The sequence below is a fragment of the Polypterus senegalus genome, chromosome 1 (assembly GCF_016835505.1).
Source record: "Polypterus senegalus isolate Bchr_013 chromosome 1, ASM1683550v1, whole genome shotgun sequence".
Classification (NCBI taxonomy): domain Eukaryota; kingdom Metazoa; phylum Chordata; class Cladistia; order Polypteriformes; family Polypteridae; genus Polypterus; species Polypterus senegalus.
The window spans coordinates 74,109,218-74,128,534 of record NC_053154.1 but is presented as its reverse complement, the minus strand read 5'-3'; the positions used below and the strand labels follow the sequence as shown (position 1 = coordinate 74,128,534).

Genomic DNA, 19,317 nt, shown 5'->3' with positions numbered 1-19,317 from the left:
AAAAAAGAAGTCACGTATCAAAGTCGCTGTGAAAAGAAGAGTTGTAAGCCCACTGTCTGAGTGTCATATGAAAGCTTATTAGGGTACAGAGAAAAAAGGCACACAGTGAGGAAAAAGCACGAAATGTCAACTTTAATCTCGAATTTTCCACTTTAATCACGTAGTTTATTTTGTCATTTAGTAGAACATTATAAACTTCATCTTAAAATCGTTTAATTAACCAGTTTCTCAAAATTACATCGTAATTAAAGTAGCACGTTAAATGCTTTGTTTTGTATTTGATCTTATACTGTATGTGATCTATGTGTGTGAATCACTACTTGCTTCTTAAACTGGCTCTCTTCCTCCAACTGGACACAGAATCCATTACATTTGTGATATTACAGCTCTCTGAATAACTAAAATACTGAGATGTATATGTGATGTCATTTTCATGATGATAGGAGTTAAAGCACATTATTAAACATGTGTTTCATGAGCCTCGTGCTCATGACAAGCATTTATCTTTTGTCGAAATTTGTCGCTGCATTTTTAGTTGTGTTGTTATTTTCTCTTTCTGTTTTATATTCAATAAATATTGGCGTGGCCGCCCCAAGAGTCCTTGCTTTTCTTTCCCCAAGTAACCGATCGCCATACAATCAGCTCTGTAATAGACATTAAGCCATCTGTAAGCTTAGCCGATTCTTCAAAAGCATTGAAATATCTTCGTAGTACATGTTTAATTATTCTATCCTTCACGACACTCCCAGTGAAGAATATAGATTTATTAAATGAAGTTAAAGTTTTATGTGTATAATTTAACAAACATATTTTGCTGCATTTCACCTTAAAAATGATATCGTCATCATATGTAAATACGCTTTATAAAGTGGCAGGTTGTGAGATATTATAACTGTAGTGCAAGTTTACAGTGGGGTGATTGTACTTATAAGTACAGACAGTTCTACAAGGAGCAATTGATTGAGTGCATTTAAAGTTCTTGGGATTAAACTGTTTCTGAACCGCGAGGTCCGTACAGGAAAGGCTTTAAAACGTTTTGCAGTGGCTGAGACAGCGTGTCCTTAAAGCTGTATAGCGATAATTCTCTTCCGATCAGCTGCTGCTGTGATTCACACTCAGATACAGTGATATAAATACTCCGAATCGTGCAGTGAGAGTAATATGGAAAAAGATGATCCGCTGTGGCAACTCCTAACGGGAGGAGCTGAAAGAAGAAGAAGAAGAAGAAGAAGTGAGAGTTACAACGCTAAAGCAGTTATGGTATTTGGAATACTATGGCTATTCCCTGGACCATTATATTGTTACGAGTTAATTACAATCAGATGCATTACACTAATAAACAATATGCGGTTAGTTTTGGTGTATTTATAAAGCCGCGTCATGAAAATAATGAGTAATCACACAGGAACAGTAGCACTGCGTTGACGCTGGGTGCCGCCAGTTTGCAAAACCGAGCGGAGAACTTGCGTACGACAAGGCATGAGGTACGGTGGAAAAGTGCGTGGCTTTACGCCAAGTGTAGGTTTTATACATTGCGATTTGAACGTGGAAAAGTTCTTACGCAACATTTCTGTGCGTACGCACCGTTTATACATGAGGCCCCTGGTCATGCCATAGTTCAATTAACATCTTTGTACTCCAGTAGTTATCTAAATGAATATGAATACAAAAGGATTAAAAACTCTAAATGGGTATAAAATGGGTATAATTTGACAATTTAAGTTCCTTGTTACTATTACTGAACAAACATTCAGCTTAATAAAGTACATGTTCTATTTCATAGGTACATTAATTCTCTAGCAGCGTTTTTCAAATGTACCATGTTCCTCTAACTTAAACACAAATGATCATCTTCATTGCTTATCCAACTGAAGGAGTTACAGGTAATCCAGGCACCCAACACACATGGGGTTAACAGTCCATGAAATTGCTTTTCATACCTTTGCTGTATTGCTTTGTCCATATAAAATCTAAATATTTTGTTTAATGTTCTGCCATTACACTCCCAATAAAAAGAATGACAAATCACATTAAACATATTGATATATAGTTTTCGTAATAGTTTAAGCAGAATAAAATATGGCAATACCTGTGCTTGCTTAAGTGATCAAATACAATTACGAAACCTTATGCAACATTATATGTTAAATATAACTTGCATCTGCCATCTGTTTTTTACACTATCATCTTTGATTGATGGCAGTAAACCAAGACCTCTTTAAGATCCCGTATCTACCCAGCTGCTGTTTCTTATAATGCATCACAAACATTTTTAGTAATAAAATACATTGCATCAATATATGGTGTATCACAACCATTACGATAACTTTTACAATCCTATGCCAAATGGCACATAACAAAGACATATACGGCATGATGTTCTGCAAAAATTAAAGCAGAGATCTAGGTTTATTACTTAGATGGGTAGCACATTCAGTACAGTAAAAAAAAAAAAAAAAAAAATGTACTGCTGGTTTCACTATTTGAAAGAAAAAAAAAAAACTACAGTAAACAAACAGATCCCTCTGTTTGTCAGTATGCTCTCCATCTAATTTTGCAGATCTGATGCATGAATCTACTGCAGTGTTACATGACCTCCATGTATTTTATTAGATTGCACTGCATTGCATTTCCAACACTCCTAAATGATGAGAAACTGTACTTTTGATTCATAACAAAATACTGTATTTACATTTCACCGAAGCAGACAAGTTTATATTCGGCCCAGAAATGTTTGTGACCTAGAATACTCTCATCTGAGCTGATTCGTGCCTTGAGTTTGATATTGCTGGAATAAGCTTCTCCACTTTATATCCCTAAATTGAAATAAGTGTGATATGGGGGAAAAAAAGGAAAGGATGGATTTACAGTGTCTTTAAAAGTAGTTTCCCCTTCCGGATTTCATCTAATTATTGGTTGTGTGTAAAGCTTTCAAGCAATCAAAAGTGTTTTCATCACTTTTCCTTCTTGCACAAAATTTTCTCAGCCCATTTCTCAATAAAAAAAAAAATTGTTTCAATAGGAATAATAAAATCAGCCTTGAAGGCCTCTTATTACAATACAATACAGTTTATTTTTGTATAGCCCAAAAATCACATAGGAAGTGCCGCAATGGGCTTTAAAATGCCCTGCCTCTTGACAGCCCCCCAGCCTTGACTCTCTAATAAGACAAGGAAAAACTCCCCCAAACAAAAAAACACCTTGTAGGGAAAAATGGAAAAAACCTTGGGAAAGGCAGTTCAAAGAGAGACCCCTTTCCAGGTAGGTTGGGCATGCAGTGGGTGTCAAAAGAAGGGGGTCAATACAATACAATACAATACACAGAACAGAACAAATCCTCAATACAGCATAAAAATAAAAATTTTAGAAGTACAGAGCAAAATTTAACAGTAGATGATATCACATAATAAGATTTGGATATTTTGAGAGTCCTGGAGACCTCATCCATCAAGCTGCCACCCCCATTTGGCCATTCCATGGCTAAAACAGTGCTGGGCCAGCCAATCCGATGAAAGGACCCCTCTTTCCCATGTAGATGTTATTAGTAGAAGTTCACTTCATTAGCAATGCCAATAGAAACTTTTCCACCAAAAACAGAAATAGGTAATATACAGTAATATCTGGAAAAGAACTGCAAGTACCAGATGGTGATCTGAAAAAAGCCCACAATACTTCATAGCAGCACCTGATACAATGCTGACTGGATACATTCAACATTTTCATTTCCAATTTGAATATTCACGCTAGATAAGACATTTGAATATTTTTAAAAATCTGATGCAGATATGACAGTCCTACATGCCTGCAACAAACTCTTAATACAAATTGCCATGCAAAAGCAATAAAACCAGTAATATGCAAAACAAGAATTATCAGAAAAATTAACAGTAATGATTAAAGTTAAAAACCTGTGTAAACTGTCAACAAGGGCATATTGTTTAATGTCTTAATGACTTTCCAGGACTAACATCATCGACTGATTTAAACCCTTTGACAGCTCCGGAACCATAAGTAATTTAGAACGTATTGCTATTTGCTTGGTACGTCGAAATCTATCTTTGGGCAGTTCGGTTTTGGCATCCGTCCTTCTGACATGTATTGGCAAACTGAGTAATGATGGCTGGGTATTAACAACGGTCATTGTTTAAATTTTAGCCGATCTCTGATCTAAAATGATCACGCCAACATAATTATTACTCCGACTCTGATTAGAGTTGTAAAATATGGTTCGTTTTAAAAATCTGTTTGCCAGAAAAAAATCAAATGAGGTGCGCCAAAGTGCTGAGTTCATGACTCACAGCCCCATTTAAACAGGAAGCTCTTCATTACATCAGCCGAAAAGGTCTATTTTAAGCACAAATCAATGCCATGATAGCAAAATCATTTCAAGGACTTAAAAAAACAATTCTTTGCAGAGAAAGTATGGATTTCACAAACGTAGAATTTGTAGCTCGATTTGATCGGGCTCCCAGTCGCTAGTAATTAAAATAAAGACATGATAATACAGACATGAGAAGTTTCCATAGCATTTGTAGCATTTCAAAATTACTCCAAGGCTCTATGTATTTAGTATTTTTGGGTCCATGTACAGTATAGGGTTGCTAATTTGAAATATTTCTTAAGAGAAAACACAATCAACTCAAATGACAACAACACATTAAATCAATTTATTAGTGTCATATTGTTCTTATACCTAGTTATAACAAACTGCTCCCAAATCTGGAAATAGTCCATCATGGGAAACAAAATGGGAGGATACTGAATTACAGTCACATACCACTAAGTATTCCAAATAAAGCACTCTTTGAAAATGGAACTTCAAATTTTATTTTCGTACTGTTTCCTGCTTCAAACTCACAGATGCTGCTATATACTGTAAATTCTTTTCTCATTTACTATTCTCACCATAATCTTTGCCAAGGCTGCTGCACTACTAAACAGCAGAAAAAGAGGACAATGAAAATGTAGAAACGTAAGGCATTTTATTGCACAACAGGTAGTTCAGGAGATCATTTTCAGCTGGGTGTGGGGGGGACAAAAGGCGAAATTTGCCAATAAATGTTCCTTTCTTCCTTTCATAAATCTCCATTTTAAATTATCTCTTTCTCTTTATCATGTAACTAGCAAAATACCTGCGCTTCGCAGTGGCGAAGTACTGCCTTAAAATTTTTATTAAGAAGAAAATTAAACTTTTTTAAACTGAGGGAAAATATACCAATAATTATTTGTTAAGGATCTCTTTGTATACCACATTGTCAGTTCAGCCCTCCGGTTGTAATATGACCAAGCTGTGCGCTGAGCTTACTCTTGAGCATGCAACGTACAGTTGGCCATGTGAAAAGTAATCTTGTCTGAAATCTCACAGGTTGGATTGCTGCTGTCATAATCGGTTTGAGTTTCATGGTTTGTTTCAATTACGACAGTATTTGCAGGAATTGTGTTGAAATGACATTCGGCATCTGTCAAGCGTTATAAGCATACAACTGGTTTCATCGATAACTTCACATCCAGCTTTTGAGAGTTTAAACATTCATAAACATCAAAGTGTCCACTACTGAAATCGTCACCTGTGAACCTAAGATGTTTAAGAGGCATTGGTGGTTGTCCAAAGGTGTAAAATATTTGGCCATTTCGGTACACTTGAAAGCGACAACCGAACAATTCAGTGGCAGCCATCAACTCACATGCAGATCCATAGGTGAAGGGCTTAAGCATTTCACTCTTCTAGTGTTCCAGTGTAGTATAATTATCTCCTGTATCGTCATCAGTCCACACCTTGAACCTGTCCCAGTCATTCAATACATAAGACACAATGTTCCTCCGGATATCAAGAGTGAGCCTGATATGGCCGTGCAATATGTAACAAAGAGAATGGAAAAAGTAGGTGCCATCTCCGGGCATGGAAACCACTCGGTAAGTGACAGTTCTTTGATCGATGGTGATCACCTCGATAGACATGTTAATGGGGGTACGGTTGGAATGATAAAGTAAATGGGTACCTGAACAATGTAAAGTAAGTCTAAAATACCTACACAATAACTATAATCGTAATAAATGAAAAATAAAACAGTGGAGAAGCCGTGGATTAAATATAAAGGCTGTAGTTATCAGCAGGGAGACGTGAATCCCGTGGCGAAGCAAGGAAGGGAATGTAGAAACCAGAGCAATGGACAGCCTTATATATGCAGGCAGACAACAACGTGGGAGGCATTGGGATGGGGGACCCAATGCCGCCTCACACGGTGACCGAGCTGCAGGCTATGGACGTATATATGTACTTAAGTAGGATTCAGTTAGCGTTGGGAACCCGCAAACTAAATTTCTAGAAGATGGGGCCATAAATAAGAAAGTTCAACATGGCGGATGTTGTCGACCGTTATGTGTGGAATTTCGAAATGAAACCTGCTTAACTTTTGTAAGTAAGCGGTAAGGAATGAGCCTGCCAAATATCATTCTTCTACCTACATACGAAGTTGGAGAATTAGTGATGAGTGAGTGAGTGAGTCAGTGAGGGCTTTGCCTTTTATTAGTATAGATTCATGAGGAGTACAGGTCTCTGCAGAGCACAGCTGGAAGCTCCCCACTACACAAGGTCTGTGTATAGCTTTACGCTAAAACAGAGCTTCAAGAAAGACAGCTACAGCCACAAGGCCGGGGGTGGAGGGGGGTTATTTGGTTGGGAATCTCACTCAACGCTTAAACTTGGCAATTCTTATGACTCCCCCAGTTTATAACATGAACTAAGTCTGAAAACACTGAAAGTTCAGCCATCCAACCACTCTTTAATTTAGAAAGAAAAGGAGCAAGCAGGCAGAGTTTTGTGTGTTTGATGTTGCATACTCTAGTTCTCACTGCAGGCTGAAATGTAAAACCAGACACTGAAACTGCATTACGATGAGACAAGAAGAAAAAGCCAGCAACTGTCACTGGTGAAATGACAAACATTGATCCTACTCCGATTAATTTATTTTGGTTTAAATATAAACAAACATGCCCTATAATGGACTGCCACCCTATCCAGGGATTCGTCCTGCCTTGCGATCTATGCTAGCTGGAACAGACTCCAGCCAACCCCCATAATGCCCCCATTACCCTGGTCTGGATTAGGTTAAACAGTTATACACAAAACAAACACTGACAGTAAACTGTGTCCACAATTCAGCTTCAGTTCATGCATAGCACCTTCAAGACAACTATTATGCTCTTCAAAATAGATTTGACTTTAGAAATATTATAGAATAGATATGCTGAAAAACATGACCTTTAGAGTGTACCCATGCATTTTAGTTTAGCTTATTCAAGTCACTGCTAGGTTGAAGGCTAGTCAAAGTGGAAGACAGATGCAGGGGTCATGGCTATCACTTAACTTTTGCTTCCAGTCTCTAAAAAGCCATGTCACATTACACCACTTTCCAAGGATTTTTAATCATAGATTTTATTTACATGATCTTAGTGAGTCGGGGAAGTCAGAAAAAACTTCAATGACACTCAGTAGTGTAATCTGACCTACCAAATCCAATTAGACTATGACCCGCTCCAAGTTTGATTCTCTCTTCAGTCCTTGAGTCGCATGAGATTAACAAACCAATGAATACCCACCTGGATGCAAAATGCATATAAAGCAGCAATGAAGAATAAGGACTGCAGGTGTTTTGGACTTCACAAACACAAAAGATGCTCACCTTTTGGATGTCTTGTGTTTTACATACCACAAAAGAATGAAAAGAAAAAAAAAAAAAACCAAATGATACAATTAAAAAAAAAAAAAAATAAATAAAAAAAAAGGAAGGAAGGAAGGAAAGAGACTGCAATTGAACTTCCTGTGCCTGCTGATCCATTGCATGAGCACCAGTAAGTTTTTAGCTGTGAGAAATTGGGGCAAGGCTGCATGTCTTTGAAAGTGCGAAACTGTGCTGGAAAGTTGTTGTGCAGTCTCATAATTTGACATACCAAGCAATCTCTAGTCACATAAAATTACTTTGCCTGGCAGCTAATCAGCAACTGTAGGTCATTAAGCCGGACATCCCATAAACTACAAGTCGAGTAATGTGAAATCGGCTTAAGTAAAGTGAACATGTGAAGAGCAAAGTACACTAAAAAGGCAACAAATTTATAGACACAAAAAGTGTTTAACTGATTTAAATATAGTGGACATCATTGCTTTGCACTCATTAACTTTGCCTGCAGTTTTTACAGAGAGAACTATGCAATAAAAGTTATGAAAAATATAATGCTAAAGAAAATAATTAACCTGTCAATTCATTTTCTGAACCCATTTTCTCCACTGCAGACACAGCCAAACTGTACGATTAGGTAATTATTTTAGTAAGAAAAAAATGTTAATTTGATACATCATCAATGACCAGGGGAGAGTGAATGTGTGTGACTTATGAAGAACTAGCACTCTGATTTTGGGTCTCCGCGAATCTAAATTCAGTTAAGAAACTTTGAGAAAGTAGTAATGTATTATATGCACTTGATATGAACACCAGACCCTCTCTTTTATTTACTAAAGTAATTAAAATAGTGCTGTGGATGCACGGTTTAAAATGGAAATTACGTGTATACAATTCAAACTGGTCATCTTAATTACACTGTATATGGGAAACTCTATTAAAATGTCACATGACTCTAACATGTATTTTAATTTTTAGCTAGAACTCGAACTGCATACACTCAGTATTAAGTAGCAAAACCAGTCCTGAACACCTTAAATTCCTTTGGACTGTAAAGGTACTAACAGCTCTGTGTCACTGTGTTAGATACTGCGTTATAATGTTTTCAGAAAATTTTGAACATTGTTTAAAATGGCATTGATTTAAAATAGAACTTGCTGGGGACAGACCAGATATTCAAAGGGCAACAGCTACTGCAAACATACATGTATTATCCTACTAATCTCATTCACCAGTAAAAACATGAAGGAAACTGGAGTCCACATCAGCCAAATCAGACTCAAGACAGAAACCGATCGCGGATAAAGCACTCAGTCAAAAAGTACTGTTTTAAATTTAGTAATGAAAATAACTATATGCATCTCAACACTAGAATGAAACCTAAGTGAAAACAGGGAAAATATGCAAAATCAATATATAAAGATAGAAACTGAATTAATGTTTGAGTGTTTTATGGCAGCAACACTGTACCACCATGGCACTTCAGGAAACCGTGAAATTGCCACAATCATAATTAATTTCATGCAAGAACATAATAAAACACTTCAAATAAAGTGAACAATGAACAGTGGAATTAGGAAACATTTAAAAATAAAGGCAGCGTCCTTGATGTTGTACTACTGTAAATTGCAATTCACCTGAATAGAAGCATAGTGTAAACCCGCATAAATCTCAATATAATAGGGTTATGGCTTTCCCCTCAAACAATTCACAGTAATTTTGACAAGCAAAGCTATCACTAATCTATATATGAAACTCTCATTATTTTCTGCCTTGGAATAGGAGGCTAATACAAACTTGTGCAAGTAAAGGAATTACAGAAGAGACTTGGCAAAGGTGCTGGATTAATTAAGAATATGGTCACTAATAATAAAAGCTTTTAAATAAATACAGTCAACCTAACATTTGGGATTTTAAGTGTAACATCAACTATACACTGTAAATACAATTACTAAATGTATTCAAAAACACTGGGGAGATAAACAATACAGAAATGGCAGCAATAGCTAAACACCAATGCATTAGCACAATATAACAAGGTTGGACTACTGATTTCTGGTTTGGAAATAAATAATTTTGAATTCAGCCAAAACAGGGGCATATTATTGAGTCTAAACTAAATGAACTTATAAAAAACCCAAACCGCCTCATTTTCCTACAGAAGGAGAGGGACTCTGATTTGCATTTTCAAATGTGAAGTAATAAAAATGAATCACAAAAACGAAAAGTAATGGATATAAGAATGCAGTTCTCTTTATACTTAATCATTAAAGATGTATTAAAAAAATGCACATTTTTTACAAAGTCATAAAAAGTCACTAGAGTACTCATACTAATCAATCTTTTCATAACTTACGAATATCCTGTATGTTTGTTGTTGGTTTTTTTTTAATACTCGTAATAATGTTAATTCCTTTTACAGCCATCACTTTATCACTTTATTTTCCAATCAAAAGAGTACAAAGTATGTAACATGCTATAGTTTATTTTAGACATAATTAATAACCTCTGTCCTCTCAGATTTGCTATTGTCCAACTCAAATGACGGTCAGAGGAAAATTAATGTGTACATTATAAATATGAGGTGTCACAGTTCTGCTGCCTCGCACAATCAACATCCTGGGTTCTAATCACAACCCCACCAGCCATCTATGTAAACTCTGCCCAATTTCCTGGTGTCTGTGTGAAGTTTTCTTCAGACACTCTGGTTTTCCTCAAACATCTCTGAATACCATCTTGTTAACTTAATTGTGGACTGCTTGAACCCAGGCAAATGTAAGTATGCATGCTAGTAGGTCTTGCAATGAGTTGGCAGGGTTTGTTCCTGGAGTGCCACAATAGGGGCTGACCCACTTCAGTGACCCAGAGTTGGGTTAAGTTTACATGGAATTCTAAATCTAAACTGACCCTATGCGAGTCTGGCATGGAATGGACTGTCACCCCATTTGGGGCCATTTCCTGCCTTGCACCCAGGATAAACTATTGCCGACTGTGACCCTGAACTGAACTAAATGGGTTTGAGAAAATTATATTAGAATGGTGGATTTTTCCAGACATGATCCTAGGGAGCCATCTTTGGCAACACTTTTTCATTCAAACCAATTCTATGTTTTAATTAGGCATCTAGAGTTCATTATGTATCATATTATTTACTAATTTTCATTTGTACTGTGTCAGCCTACTAAAAGCCAACAGAATGTTCCACTTTTAAAAGAAGTTTACAAAGTATTATGAACTTATTAGCTTACCCTGACTAAATGTGACTATCAAATACACAATCAAACAGGATTTACGTGCTTTACTTACTGGGATCTTTTTTCTTCAATTTTTATATTACCACTTGTACTCTTATTAATCTCAGCACTCCTTACTTACTTTTAGCCACTGCTTTTTAAACAACACAATGATATTGAGATGTGTGGTCTATTTAGAGTGCCTTGTTATTTACAAAGCAGGGTGTTCTATCTTAAATATCACCACACTGCTATCCTTAAGAGAACGTTTTTAGACGAGAAAAAAATACTGAAATCATGTAGGGATTAAAAGATTAATACAAACTTCCACTTTTCAAAAAAAAAAAAAAAAATTAAAGGTGAATCCCACGGATTTCCTTATGATTTCATAAGAACAGTAAACGTCTGCTATTTAAACAAGGAAGCAGGAAACGGACTAAAAACATATGTGGGTTTTGGTGGGGCTAAAAGAGCAGATTTCAATTTCAGACAAAGCATTTAGACATAACATAATCGCCAAAATGGTAACCACTTTATACACATGATGAAAGAGTGGCAAGAATCTCAATATTGTTTTCAAGTATCACCTTTACTGGGCCCCCCTTCAAGGAGCAATTAAACAAAAGGTGGACTCTAAAACCATTCACATAAATATGAAAACGCAAAGTCAACAGAAGGATGGTTTCTTGACACTGTTGCAGCTCTCCTTTCCAAAATGAGAAAGGAAAGCGTGGGAGGGGGTGTCAGTTCCCGGACTGGACATTCCAGTTACTCCACTCCCCCTTTTCCACAGCGCATACCCTCAAACCGGTACAACCGCTTCTCGTTTAAACAAATTTACACAAAGAGTCTTGGATGCTCTGCAGGTGACCAAGAGAATGTCGTACTGCTTGCTTGTGTGGATTAGTAGACTTCGACAAAACGTTCAAATGCACAGGCACTTTAACTTTTGGAATAGTAACACAAAATTCCCAACAGCAGATATGTGGCGCAGTCTAAAGATGAGGCAAAAACGTCTAAACTTGGTTCAAATATGGTAATGCGAATTTCCCCTTGGGATTAATAAAGTGTCTATCTAATTTATGCAACACACGGCCGACGACAACGTAACATAAATCCAGAAAAATTTTAGAGAACGTCCAATCTCTTCGAAATGTATTGTACGGACTTCATCATATCATAGAATGTAAACAGGTGGCGATTCAGGGCGCCAGCGAGCAAAATCAAGGTACACTTAAGCAGAGATGTCCGACCTGTTGCGAGAAGTTCTCGTCTTTGCAACATGTGGCGTCCTCCGGCTTTTTGAAACATGTCATGCAGTTATTATATAAAGCACATTTCTTCACAAAGCACAAACAATAAAAACAACACACACGTTACTTTGTACTTACCCGCTATTCCCTGATCTGTATGTGGTTTTTTTTTGTTCGTTCTTTTAAGCTTGCTCAAATATCAACATTTAAATTAAGAAGTAAAGTAAAAAACTGACACATACACGGCAATTTTACCTATACTTACTTCCTGGAGTTTTAAAGTAAACAGAAAAAAAATCTTCCTGTAAAATGCTCCGCCTAACATGATGCTCAAGGAGTAGCCAATCAGAAAGAGAACCTAAACGTAATCCTCCAATTATTACAAAGTACACGCCCATCCGTAGATCCGGGAGGTGAAAAAAAGAACAGGCGTATTTGATTTGGGCGGGGCCATCTGCTAGAGTAGCGTTTGGTGAAGTTAATAAAGTAGACATTTTATAAGAACAACTTGAAGGTTAAATATACTATGTTGGTTTGGCCAGAGGATATGCATTTGTAATCAAACAGATCTCTGAGAAGTGAAATGAATGCAGTTTTGACCTTTTTTTATTTAATCTACTTATATAATGTCAAAATTTCAGGATATTTCCGTACAGGAGAAATTCGTGTTACGTGTTTCACGATTACGGTGTCACACATTTTTCAGTTGTTTGCATGGCGCCAACAACAGCAGATAAACTTGGATATTTTAGCAAATCTAGAGGCTTCCATCCTGGACACCTTTAACGCTGAATCTAACAATCTCAGTCCTTATACTATCAAGACGACGTGGTTGCATTTTTTAACTAAGGATATACTGTTGAGCGATGACAATGAGATAAATAATATCTGCCTCGGGAGAAATCATGATAATTTTGTTTCTCAAGTCCAGAGCCACTGTTCTTAAGATCACCACGACCGCTGCTATTAGGCGTGACTTCAGGAGTCTCGCGTGGATACATGACACGTTGATTATGCAATACGAATAGCGTGAGATTTTTTATTCTTCCAGGAACGTTTTTCATATCATATGCCGTTGTACAAAACGGGTCAAAAATCGGCACGTACTGTATCCAGGACTACAGTTCCAGTAAAAAAATGTTAAACGCAGTTAATCGAGCGATTACATTTTTCATCGAAATTAGCTGTGTATTACCTGAATTTGTACGTATTTGCTTCAGCCATATTAATACTTTTTATAAAGCAGAAATAATTAGGTGATTACTTTCTGATACTTAAGTTTTAATAAACAATTGTCTATGCATATTAAATTATTCCAGCTAATTCATTTAACAGCTTTTTGTTACGGGTTTCTGTCAGGTACAGCAACCCCTAGGTCAGGGGTGGCGAACTCCAGGCCTCGAGTACCGCAGTGGCTGCAGGTTTTCATTCTTACCATCTTTTTAATTAGTTATCCCTAGGCTGCCCGGACTCTGAAATCAGTACTGCACCCCTCAACCAACCCCTCCACCCCAAAAACCCAGCCCTCAGATCTGCCCGAGTAGCGAATATATTTGCGCTACAATTTTTTCACTGTTTTTTATGATCAGTTTTACTGTTTTATATTATGTTATGTATTACTATATATTTCAAATTCTTACTTTTTATTCACGTACATATTGTTTATTTTTAATTATTTATATTGTATTTTATAGCTCTTTACCTGTCTTGTACTTGCCCTGTGTTCATGTTTACTTTGTACTACATTCCTGGAAAACGTTATTCCGTGTCACCGTATGCTGCAATGCTGTGTATTGGTGGTATGACACTAAAACCACATGACTTAATTGGACTTGAGTAGAAGCAATTGAATAAAAAATGCAGCTCGAATCAATTAACAGCTCAGTTTTTTTTTCAGAGCCACATCACAATGCACATTAATCTGGCACATCGATTGGTTCTATCAATAATTCTATCCTTAAAATGATATGAAGATAAAAAATAAGACATAATTGCTTTATTAAAACCACTGGTTGAGTATACTGGTCGTTCAAGGGATGCACTTTTTATTAACAACATACTCAGATACATAAAACTATGTAGGAATATTTCGGACATAAATAAACAGATAAATAAATGTGCAAATAAATAAAGGTACCGTGATATGTGAGCATAAATAAATAAATGCGTCTGGAAATCTAAGCATTAATAAATAAATGTGTCCAGAAATGTGAGCATAAAAAATGAATGCGTCACACAATGATTTTTGTTGCTTATTTATTGATTTCATTTTGTTCGTAATATTTCTCCAAACACATCCGTGAAATACAACTTAAAACTGTCACTTTCACCCGTCAGAGTTGAGAGGGTGTGCTTTTAGCACATACGGTGTTTTGATTGGTGAGTCCTCTTCCGTTGATTGCTCATGTCTAATTCAATATGTCTTTGCGGGACATAGAGGTTAAACAGGTAAATAATTAATTAGAAAAATGCTTACTAGTGCTGATTAAATGGATTCTGCCAAAGTTTCTGCGCCTTCCAGGATGAATCTTGAAGACTTATCAGAAGAAATGACAATATTTCTGGCCATTTTCGGCAATTTTTGAAAATATCGAAGAACTAGTGAAATGGACGAGGCTATACGCCAGTTCAGGAAACGAAGCTACCTGCGCTGGACATCCACCCTTTTGACATTGTAGCTGAATCAACAGACCACTTTATGTATGCGGTTTACAACAGATTGCAGATCTATATGGTGTATCAGAGAAGACGCTCACAAGGAGAATGAGCCAGGGTGAAATACTGAGCTGCTCCGGCTGTATCAGTTTAGACACTTTTACATGGAAAACCGATCTACAAAAGACGATTCACCAATCAAAATAACTGAACAGATTACAATATGCAAGCTTTCGAGGCAGCTTAAATTTCATAACATTAATTTTTGCTCAAATTTTATAGAACTTTTGTTTTCGAAATATTCCTCACTTGAAAACGTTACGTTTAAATTAACTATAAAGTAAATATGTTATATACTTAATTATTATAAAATGTAATACATTACAAATAATGTGTTACTTCTGGGTTACTTTTTCTTATAGTAGAGATAAGAAACCCATACCAGTAATCAAAATAAATGTATTTCCTTTAATAAAGAGAAAGAAGAATATTGCCACATTGATTATTACTCCATTCAAGATCTAAACAATAATATAAAGCAGGATTCAATGCTATTCATTTGATAGCTTTTGGTACTCTTTGTTTTAAACGTTTGTTATTTTTTAGGATGTCTGTTCTGGCATTAGGTACAATAGAACATAAACTCCAATAAAGCTTATTTCATATTTAAATATAGCAGTCAATTACTCCCCAATTAGGAAAATCTATTTAGTCCTTCATGTGCTGTGAAGTAAATAACATCCATCCCCTTTTTCCATCCTCAGCGCAAGTATTTGAAGATTCAAGTACTGAATACTAGCTGCTGCCAACAACAACACTTATTTATATTGCACATTTTCATGCAAGATTAGACAATAATATTAAAGAAAAATTAACAATAAAACAAGAGAAGGTCAGATGACCGGGAAGTTGAAAAAAAAAAAACTACTCCAGTTAGGTGAGAAAAAAAAAAAAGAAACTGGAGGGGTTTCAAGACAATGGGCATTCTACCTAAAATAAGTGTTCCTAAATCAATCCTCTTTGTTTTCATGCCTCACATAATGGGATTCTGATGATGTTGGTCTTGTGTACAGATGAGACATCCACCTTCATTCCATCATCTCAGGGGGCTGCATGGCACCTTGATCAGGTGCTGGTGGTGCAGATCACCACCACAGTAGAACCAGAAAAGGCAGCAGAGAATAGTGGGGATTATTAAAGATTTCGGATCCCACAGCATATTAGGAATACAGCTGAAATGTACTGTAGATACAAAAAAGTAATATTAAAATAATGGGGTTTTAAAAGTTTTTTTAAAGGCTCCACAATATTAGCCTGGGGAATTTCCATCGATAAAGTATTCCAGATTTTAGGTGCATGACAGCAAAAGGCCATCTCACCAATTCTTCTGGCTCTTGGAATTATAAGGAGACAACCCTTAGAAGATCTAAGGATATGAAGACAGGGATTCCAAAATAGGTGACGGAACAAGATCATTTAAGGCTTTATACACCATTAGTACTTTTTTAAGGTCAATTCTGAACAACACAGGTAACCAATGTAATGATGCTAAAACTGGAGAGATGTGCTCAAATTTTATTTTTCTAGTTAAGATTCTGGGTGCTGCATTCTGCAGTAACTGCAACCGATTGATGTCTTTCTTATGTAGTCCTGTAGGAGTGTATTACAGTAATCTAGTCGACTAAAAACAAAAGCGTGAACTAATTTTTTAGGGTATTGGAATGTGTGGTGTTGAGGTGTCACCTGATGCATGGCTGCACTTGAGTCCTAATTTGGGATTCTAAGGTGGTTAGTCAGGTGGTGGGTGCAGCAAGGCACTGTATCAGTGCATCCTTCACCTCGCAAAGTTAGAAGCAGTCTAACTTTTGCTATATTCCTTGAATGAAAAAAATGGATTCCTCATAATCTGGTTAATACATGATTTAAAGTTTAGGTCAGAATTGATGGTTACCCCTAAATTCTTTACCTCCGACCTTGATTTTTAAGCCTAAGTGATCACGTGTATTTTCAATGCCTTCACTATATCCAAGTTTGCCAATCACTAAGATTTCTGCTTCCTCCTTATTTAGTTTAAGAAAGTTTCTACTCATCCAATCAGAAATACTACCAAGAAACTGGATCAGACAGAAAGAGTATCAGGGTCACCAGGCGCTATTGATAAGTAAAGCTGTGTGCCAACTGCATAGCTGTAGTACCTCATCTTGTGTTTTGAGATAATCTGACCTAATGGAAGCCTGTAGATTGGAAAGAGCAGTGGACCCAGAATAGATCCTTTGGGCAGTGTTTCCCAACCTGTCTGGGGGGCTCACTGTGGCTGCAGGTTTTTGTTCCAACCAGATTCCTAATCAGTGACAAAACCTGATAGCACTGATCTGTTTTAATTAGCTGGACACCTGATAGCACTGATCTCATTTCATTAGCTGGTATTATTCTTTTATTCTACATTCATAAAAACACAGCAGCATGAGTTTTACATTTATAAGGCATTTAGAAATATTTCTGCTTTTGCTATAGATTTAAATGCTTAACTGTCTTTTGTTGATTTCATTATATCTTGCCCTTTCCCTGTGCAGTTTTTCCCCTTCATTATATCTTATTAATGACAATTAAAAATGAGCAGAACAGACAGGCTGGCAAACAACACTGAATAATCAAAGGCTGCAACTACTTTAGCATCAGATCAGACCAACTAATTAGTAAATAATGGATTAACTAAACAATTAGAACTCCTAGAAAAGTAGAATGTAAATATTGTTAAAAAGAAAAAAATATTATCTCATATCTTTCCCACAGAAATAAATTAGAAACCAAGAAAGTAGCAGAGATAAAAAGCGAAATTACTAGAATAGATGAAGAACATGCCAGACTACCAAGCGAGGCTCTACATAGGAAAAGGCAGGCTCTGCATTCAGAACTAAACCTCTTGACAACTAAAGAAACTGAACAACTAATTTATAAATCCAGACATTATTACTATGAACATGGAGAGAAAGCTAATAAACTTTTAGCTCAGCAAATTCACAAGCAAGAAGTGCGCAACGCAATCTCAGTAATCACCAACACAAACGGAGATAAAATCATCGACCACAAAAATATAATGCACACTTTTAGAGACTACTATAAATCCCTATATACTACTGAGTTTAAAGAAGACAATACACAATCTAATGCATTTCTGGATACATTACAGATACCACAAATATACACTTTTAGTGTGGAGGAACTCGATAAACCTCTGGCGTTATCAGAATTACTAGATGCTATAAAGTCACTTCTAGGCGGGAAAGCAGCAGGCCCTGATGGCTACCCTGCAGAATTTTATAAGAAATTCTCTGCTCAGCTAGCTGTCCTCCTGTTAGCAACATTTATAGAAGCCAGAGACAACCAAACTCTTCCTCAAACTTTTCGCCAAGAACTAATCCCGTTTTTCCAAAACAAAATACGACTTATTACAATGTGCATCATACAGACCAATTTCACTTCTGAATAATGACGTTAAAATACTCTCTAAAATCATAGTGTGGTGGATTGCCGGCATGTTACTCCGGCCCTCACCCCCAGGCCGCCAGGAGGAGCCCTCCCGACAGCATGATCATGCCCCGAGTTCCAGCAGGGCATCATGGACTTTGTAGTGTTTTTACACAGCCCTGCTGGATACCTTGGGGGCCACCAGGCGTCGCTGTAGGGGGGCTCATAGGCTCGCATGTGCCCTATAACCCGGGAGTACGTCATAGTCATGTGACGGGAAGAAACAACGTGCTCCCGGGGTGAAGAAAAGGACTGTTTGCCCTGACCCGGAAGGAGTAAGGAATTGTGGACTGATTGGACAGGAACACCTCCGGGTCAAGGTGTATAAAAGGATTGTGGGAAGGCCCAGACAGTGAGCTGAGCTGGTAGGTAGGAGGGCGAAGTGTCTGGGCGAGGAGGAGAGAAAATTGTAGTATTGTTGTTTGTGGTTTATGAGTAGCGTAGAGTGCTTGGTGCACATTGTGATTATAATAAAGAATAGTTTATTATACTCTCACCTGGTGTTCAGAGTGGTACCTGAGGGTGTTGGAGGTGGACCACGCCTCTATCTGCTACAATAGCTAGAAGGATGGAGAAAGTGCTCTTCTCGGTAATATCACAAGATCAAACTGGATTTATCAGGGGCCGACACTTACTGTAGCTTCAAATCTTCGACGTCTGTTTAATGTAATATTCTCACCAACTAAATCAAACACCCCAGAAATATTATTATCATTGGATGCAGAAAAACCATTTGACATGATTGAATGGAAATACCTTTTTACTACATTGGAGAAATTTGGGTTTGGCCTGAACATTTGTGCATGGATCAAATTACTGTATACCAATCCAGAAGCTTCAGTTTGTATCAACAACTTTTGTTCAGACTACTTTAAAGTAGAGCGTGGTACTAGACAAGCATGCCCCTTGTCACCGATACTGTTTGCAATCGCCATTGAACCACTGGCGGTTCACTGTCGAAATATTGATCAG

The 19,317-nt window shown here is 36.9% G+C and overlaps 1 protein-coding gene across 1 annotated transcript in view; it reads right to left on the bottom strand.

The window, feature by feature from the left end:
* The window catches only part of LOC120527398 (Golgi phosphoprotein 3-like), a 32,697-nt gene extending 20,223 nt beyond the window's left edge, over nt 1-12,474 (bottom strand). The window contains exon 1 of the mRNA XM_039750774.1: nt 12,301-12,474. The gene's annotated coding sequence lies outside the window, so the exon portion shown is untranslated. The remainder of the gene's footprint in view (nt 1-12,300) is intronic.
* Between the last annotated feature and the right edge of the window lie 6,843 nt (nt 12,475-19,317).